Source organism: Nipponia nippon, unplaced genomic scaffold (genome assembly GCF_047370975.1).
Source record: "Nipponia nippon isolate SJK-2023a ecotype South Korea unplaced genomic scaffold, ASM4737097v1 scaffold_3, whole genome shotgun sequence".
In the NCBI taxonomy this organism is placed as follows: domain Eukaryota; kingdom Metazoa; phylum Chordata; class Aves; order Pelecaniformes; family Threskiornithidae; genus Nipponia; species Nipponia nippon.
The window spans coordinates 98,034,942-98,042,312 of record NW_028262347.1 but is presented as its reverse complement, the minus strand read 5'-3'; the positions used below and the strand labels follow the sequence as shown (position 1 = coordinate 98,042,312).

The 7,371-nt window shown below is 40.1% G+C and overlaps 1 protein-coding gene across 1 annotated transcript in view; it reads left to right on the top strand.

Annotated features, from left to right (window-relative positions):
* SH2D4B (SH2 domain containing 4B) overlaps positions 1 to 7,371 on the top strand; it is a 116,144-nt gene that overhangs the window by 13,307 nt on the left and 95,466 nt on the right. The window lies entirely within an intron of this gene.

Here is a 7,371-nt window from a genome sequence, read left to right as displayed (position 1 = left end):
AGTACTATAAGCAGCAGAATCTATGAAGTAGCTGACTAAAGACCTATTTTTATAGAAGTCTTGCAGAAGGCAGTATTTAACTGTAACAGTCTTAAAATACTGAATCAGATACTCAAAATTTTATCCTTTTGTATGTTGGTTATTAAAAACTTGATCAATTTCATCAACATGGGACTGATTCCTCAATACGCATTGTCTTTAAGTCCATGCTTCTGAAGCGGAATTGAAGCAGACACTGTAAGACATGTTATTTTTGTGGAGAGGCAATAACAGCGCACATACAGATTGTGACTAAAATTGGCCAGAAAAGGGTGTTTCTCTTTTGTGGAAAATTCTATGTTGTTGACGTTTTCTTTCATCCCATGCTGGAACAGAATGTCGACATGGTGAAACTTCAGGCAAAACAGAACAATGTTTCAGGTTTGTTGTTTTGTTTTTGTGTGTTGTTGTTTTTTTTTTTTCTTTTCTTTTTTTTTTTTTTTTTTTGCAGATGTGGTTCTTCCCCAGCTGAGGGCTGCTGGGTGCACTGGCCTGCTGGAAAAGAAGGCAAGCTGGAAACAAGCCAGCCAGGCTAGCCAGCTGGTCAAGCAGCGGGGAGTGCCTGCCTGCCTCACTTCTGAGGAGGGTTTTAGCAGAATAAACATGTTCTCAAGGAATATTTTTCATTCTCTTGAATCAGCATTTTTATCAGAATATTGTTGGTCGGCTTTAGTAATTTACTGTAGAAGTGGGGGAAATGGACTCCGGCTCTGGTCTGGAAAGCTCTAATTTTACTTTCTCACTGATTACCTGCAGGGTCTGAATTTAGAAATCTCTGGAGATTGAAGTACAAAAGGCTTTTTTCCTGAGCTGAAGGGCTAGATTATTAATTCACGCATAAATCTGTTCATAAGCTACTGAGTAGAGGCATAGGAAGCAGACTTTTGCTGTGGGAGTTGGTTTTTGATCATCCTAATGAGAACAGAAACAATAATGCAGAAAACATGCTGCACCATGGAGATTTCATCTGGCTTCTGCAGTGGGGAAAGAGCCATGAGGTGTGAGCTATTCGGATCCCTTAGACTATTGCTGTATCAATGCCCAGTGCAAGTTTTGACCTCTAAAGTCCTCAGGGAGTGAGAAAGAAGGAATCCCACACATCTCTCTCTTCTTCAGTGACTGATTATGCCTGCCCCAAACCAGCAATACCTTATTGAATTTTTTTCCTTATTTTATAGCCTTTCACATGTGTAGGAACTATTTTCTATTTTTTTTTCTAGAGGAAATATAGACCCTATCTTGCAATACCAAATGCTACATTTGGTATCACTTATTACTGTTTGGATCCTGAGCAGTGTGAAGTCAGTATGATCCAATATGTTTGAGGGCTTGAAACAACTTACTCCACTTGAATGCCTAGCCTTGTGTGTCTGCTGCCTCTTCCTTCAGTAATTTCACATACTAAACTTATTCTTCTGCCACTTGCCTTTAGTATACTTTAGAAGATTCTTCCATGGACTTTTGTTGTTATTCAAAGCTGGAAAACAAGTTAATGTGTTTTTCCAGAACGTAAAGATGTGGTAATTGTTTACAATAAAGGTCAATTTAGCTCAGTGTAATGTCTCTGGTAATAGATGAATAAAGAACAGTAAAAGAAGGTAGTACATATCTTTTCCCTAGTATACTTACTCAACTTTTAGTAATCAACTCCTTAAGGATTTTCTGTGCTGGAAATTTCATCTTGTTTCGTTGCACTTAAATTCATTAAAGTATTTATTTTGAACTTGTTTGTAATATAGCATCCAGAACATAGACTGGTGATGAGTTCCACAAAGTAATTTTGGATTGAGAGAGAAAATAACTCATTCTTGTGGATAACTCATTCTTTGGATTGAGAGAGAAAATAACTCATTCTTGTTTTCTCTCATTGAAATCATCATCTGGCCTTCTCTTGGCTCTGATTTTCTGAAAATGTACTGTATCACCAGGGTGGGGAACATAATTGTCTATTAAATGCATCCTGTGTAACAGCTGAGGGATAAGAGTCCATGTTGGTAAACTGCTAGTGTTCTGCAGGTCAAGAGTAGCTGGAAGGCATAAGAAGAGTCCTGAAGGAACTAAAATTTCAAGTCCTAACACTGGAAAATAGCTGTTGGGTCTGTCTAGCAATTTAATAACAAAAAAAAAAAGAAAAGTTGACCTGCATTCTTATTCATGTGGCTGCCTGCAAAATCGTGTAGTTGTAAGCTTCTGTTTTCTCACAGTGTTTTTTAATGCTCTTCCCTGAAATAACAAAAATAATTCCTGGGCCGTGGTATCTCCCATATAAACCTATGGTACCAAATGTGCCTGCATGCCAAGTAGAAGAATTAGTAATAGTAGAAGAAGTAAGGCTCCAGGTCTCCTCAGCTAGGAATGTGATATTATATTTACTTCATAATGAAACATAAAGGTGTAAATTGGAGATGGAGAAATCTAGAATGGCTGGTAAGTGTATGTGTGTTAAGAGCAAATAAAGCCTATAAGGTCAAATACTCACATTCCTGCTGACTGAATGGTGCAGCTATATGATTATAGCGGTTTTGCTGTAACCAAGGGAAGCAAAAGCTGCTTCTTTGGAATTCAGTGGCCCTACCAGGGAAGGGAGGAGAAAGGTGCAGTTTAATTTGAGGAAAGGTTTTTGAATTTCTCCTGTGGTGAATTATTATATTCCATCTCTAGAAAGGCATGCTACTGTCTTGGGACTGTCTTGGGACTGGACTGACTTATATTCTTTCCAATAGAACTATCTTATCTTGGTGCATGAAGTGTTGGAGGAACAGATTCTCCATCTCTTCAGACTCTCAAACCCATGGCAAGAAAATTGTCCTGTAAATCAGATAAGCTATTATCTATGTCGCCATGAAAAGCCACTTATGGCTAATAATCATTAGATTAAAAAGGAGCTGGGGAGAGGATTTAAAACGAGTATCCTAAGGATGACAGAAATATAATTATGAACAACTCCTCACCTGACTTCTTTTTACTCTTGTTTCTCTATAAAGTGTTTTAGATTACTCATGTCTGTTCTGTAGCAGTAAAGAATTCACAATAGAAGTAACTTTTTTAAGGATTCCTTTGACTGAAGTTTTTTAACTTTTTCTGCATGGAAGATATTTGACAGAAAATGTCTGTGGACAAAAAATGAATTCTGCTTTGTAGACACATATGCTTTATTAAAATTAGAAAAGGGGGAAGAAACATTTAGAAACACTTTTGAAAGCTTGAGATAGCATTTTAATTTGCAGTTCTCTTGGTGGATGTTCACTGGAATGTCCTTAGTTTAATTAAGCTGAACCGAGCTTAAGGCTTGATTCAGTGTGTATAGCAGCATGGGTTTGAAATCTAGGATGTTGTTTGGAATGGCACCCGAACCTACTCTAAACTAATTCAGCCTGGGCAATCCTGTAGTTTATGATCATTTGGGCATGCATAGCCTTTGTATCTTTTTTGCCCCTGCATCCCTCAGCAGCCCTCTTCAAGGAGGAAAGGAGTAGGAATGCATGGCTAGTATAGCTTGTCCTAGAAGGCTGGAGCCATGTCATTATCTGGGAATTGAAATCTCTCCTTCTGCCCACTCTCAGAATCTGAAAAGGGCCATATTTTCGCCAATATTCTTTTCTCCTGGTCTAGACTATTGGTAAATATTCTCAATGTTAGTGGCCAGATATGTACAGTTTCTAAGCATGCTTTAAAAATACCTGTTGCCAAGAACTGAAAAATAGAGGAAAGCCCACTGTGTTGTCCATAAAAACTAGCCTTTGCCCATTGCTTTTCCAGCTGTTTTGGATTGCATTGACCCATCCTGAACTCTTTAGAGCATTGTTCAGTGCCTATGATCCTCTGGGATGCACCTTTGAACATTCTACTATTCAAAGAACATGAGAATGCAGTGGATTTTTAAGGAGATTTTTACTGTTTAGCCTGAGCTGCACGTTGAAAGGATGATGAAAACAGGAGCTTAAGCCTCACTGGCTAGTACTTGCATTCATGTTCTCAATTAATTGCAAGAATTTAAGAAAACTTTCTATAATCCACCTCTGAAATTGTCTTAATTGTCATAGATCAGCCAGGACAGCCACAAATACTCTTTTTTTGACATGGAGTCATTTGTGTCATTAATTCTTTCTTTCTTTTTTTTTTCCCCTCAAAAAAATGGCCAAAAATGATGTGGTGAATAATAGGAACCACCTAGCAGTAAAGTAGAAAAAGAAAATAGATATAGAACACAAATGGGTCAGCATCTGATTTCTATGGCTGGATACCGAGTGTTGAATTTTTAATGCCTGAACAACAACCATTAGACAGAAGAGCATTGCAAGGGGATGGGGAGTGGAAAGTGTTAGAGTTTACTGTGGTGTTGGTATGTCTACAATATGTGCATCAGCTGGCCTTGGACTATTCCTTAATCTCTCAGCTGTTGATCACTGCCACTCAGCCTTTATTTCTGCAGGGGGTTTCCTACCATTCATCTGCTGTTTGGCCTGCAGTTTGTCCAGAAAGCTTAGTTCTCCTTTGGCCTTTGATGCCAGGCTTGTTTCCAGACATATTCAGAGTGGGTATCGGAACAGGTGGGTGGACAGAGTGCTTCACTTCTGAGCAAGAGTTTTGCTAGCAGTATGACTGCCCTGAGTGGTGAAAGACAACTTCATTATATGGCTGAGAGATTTAAAAGAAGAGAGTGTGCTGGTGCAGGAAGGGGTTTTAATCGATAACATTTATCGTTTGAGAACCTGTGCATAGTTTTAACTTGAGCAAAACATAAGTGAGTGAAGAACTTGAAAATGTAAGCAGTTAAAGGAGATGTAGAAATGTTGCATTATTTGAGTGGGAAATGACATGGTTGAAACTTAGTTTCAGAGTGCAATGACTGAAGTACAAAGCTGTAAGTGCATGAACAACGGCTTTTTTTCTTTGTTAACAGTAAGACTCAGCTATGCTTCCCATGATCAGAAGATGATATTTGCAGAAAATTAGTAGAGAAATTCAGGCTCAGAGGAAGAGGCCCTGGTAAAAGGTGATAACTGATATTCCTTGTGGTAACACAAATTGATACATTGTCGCCGGTGAGAAAAACGTCAACTGATTGTGAAATGGAGATTGATTGGGAGGGAGAAAACAACTCGGGGGGGGGTGGGGTGGAATTTATTATTGGATAATTGAATTCTACCAAGGAGGGAATACAGGAAACTGCGGGGGGGGGAGGGGGGGGGAAGCTAGGAGTATAAAGCAGATCCTGCTGGCCTGTGGCTGATGCTGTGCCCTGTGGAGTCAACAGGAAAAATGGCTGCAGAACCCTGACTGAAAACAGATAAGAGGAAAAATATGGTTATTCTAGGATAACCTAAAACAGATCAGTGAGATAAGTCAGAAGAAAGCTCCCTGACTGCACTTGGCTGGAACACATGCTGAAGAGATGACCCATAGCATGAAAAGCTGCTTAATCCCTTTTTTTGAGGGATGGAGAATAGGAAAAAAAATCACTTTAGTGTAAAGGAATCAAAATGTTGTAAGCTTGTGTACAAGTATGCGCCTTTTTGTGCCTGATAATTTAACTGTGACACTTAGTGCTTACAGAATAGGTCTGTTTGAGATACACCGGCTTCATAGGCTGAGCCTGAGCTCCCCGATGCTCTAATTCCTTATGCAAGGTAAGGGGAACACCAGCTTTTGGGTTTAGAAGTCAGACTTGCAGGAATAGCAACAAATGTACTATGCTCAAAAGCAACGAGTAATGCACCTAAAAATTACTTTCTCCATGAACAACAATTTATGTTTGGGTCATTTTCAGGTTTTTCTTTGTAAATAAGAGGTCAGGAAACTTGCTGGTTTAAATCAAAGTTCAGCTTTTTCCATAGTTGTTTAGTTCTGGGAGATGTTCATTTCACCAAGTATTGTGAAGCATAGGGGTAAATTGTCAGAGCTGGCAAAGCTACATGCTGACTGCAACAATATGAACAGGTAAATAATCACACAAATTGTGACAGCTGGGTATAAATTGACTGAGTTCATTTATGGAAATGAATGAAATCACTCTGTCTTACTTGCTCACCGGAGATCTAGTTTTCTGCATTTGTTATGAGCGATGTTGGTCTCTAAAGGTACCTTTGATCGCACAGTTAATATACATCTTAAGTAGGTTATCTTTTTATATGATGGGCTTGCTGTTTGCGCGCATTCTGTAGTTTTGCAGCACAAAGCGAATTAAGGGAGCCCTTCCCTCCGGTCATTATGTGTGTATTGGAAGTAGGCCATAGTCTCAGCCAAATAGCATTCAGTCTAATTTCCCTGGCTCCCTGAATTTAGCTTCAAGAGCTGTCAGTGGAGGAAAAAACCAATTAGACTCCATAGCAGAGAAAACACTAATTTCCTTTGGCTGACAACTCCTACAAGGGTTTTTTCAGCCAAGGAAAAGAACAGCTGTAGAAAAAATAAGCACTTGTGCTGATATCAAAACATCAGCCCAGTCCTCAACTATCCCTGCTAAACAGTCTGTTGGGAGCGTAGGTGGATGTTAGAGACTATAGACAGTGACATTAAAGCCAGTGGTGTCCAGACCACAGTGTGTGTTGTCATAAGAAAAGACGTTGACAGATCTTGGAGGTAGACTGCAGAATGTTAGGCAGGATAGCTAGGAAGATGTGCCATCCCTGACCTTCAGCTGTCTGCTGCCTCTGCAGTGAAGCAGAGCAGTTTCCTCCCTGGCCATGGCAGTGCATGTAATCCAGTTCTCCAAAGGGACTTGCTGCAAAGCCATCTGGTTGGCTGTAGACATTTTGGTTGGTGTATAGGTATTGCTGGAACATGGCAATGCACAACTGAAGCCAGAATGTGTCTGCAGTGAAGAGAGCATCACCAGGTAGAGTCTAGAGAATAGGACTGGCTGCACTGGGAAACCCAGCCATGTGGCATGGCTGACGGAGCAAGGAGGCCCCACCAGGGAGCCCCGTAGCATAGTGTGGGAGCTACGTGGACAGATGACAAGTAATGAGGCAAATGCAATTACTGGCCTTTTGTGCCTGGACTCCACCTAACTGGCACAGCACAAAGGTCCCACAGTCCAGACTAAAACTCCAGGACTTCTAGGGTTTAATTAATGATTATCTGTTCAAGGAAACTCATAGGCCTGAGCATTTGTCTGTTCCACTTATGTGTGACAAATGCTATTTGAGGTAGGTGTATCATATAGATTTAGGAGGCTAGAGTACAAAGCTATGTTGTGAGACCTGAAAGGACATTCCTTTCTCCTTTGTGTCTCTGGTACAATGCCCAAAAAATAGTGTATTTCTGTAATTCTTGAAAGGACAGAGCTTTTGTCTGCAACTCATCCTCCACCTACACCTGTCTTGTACC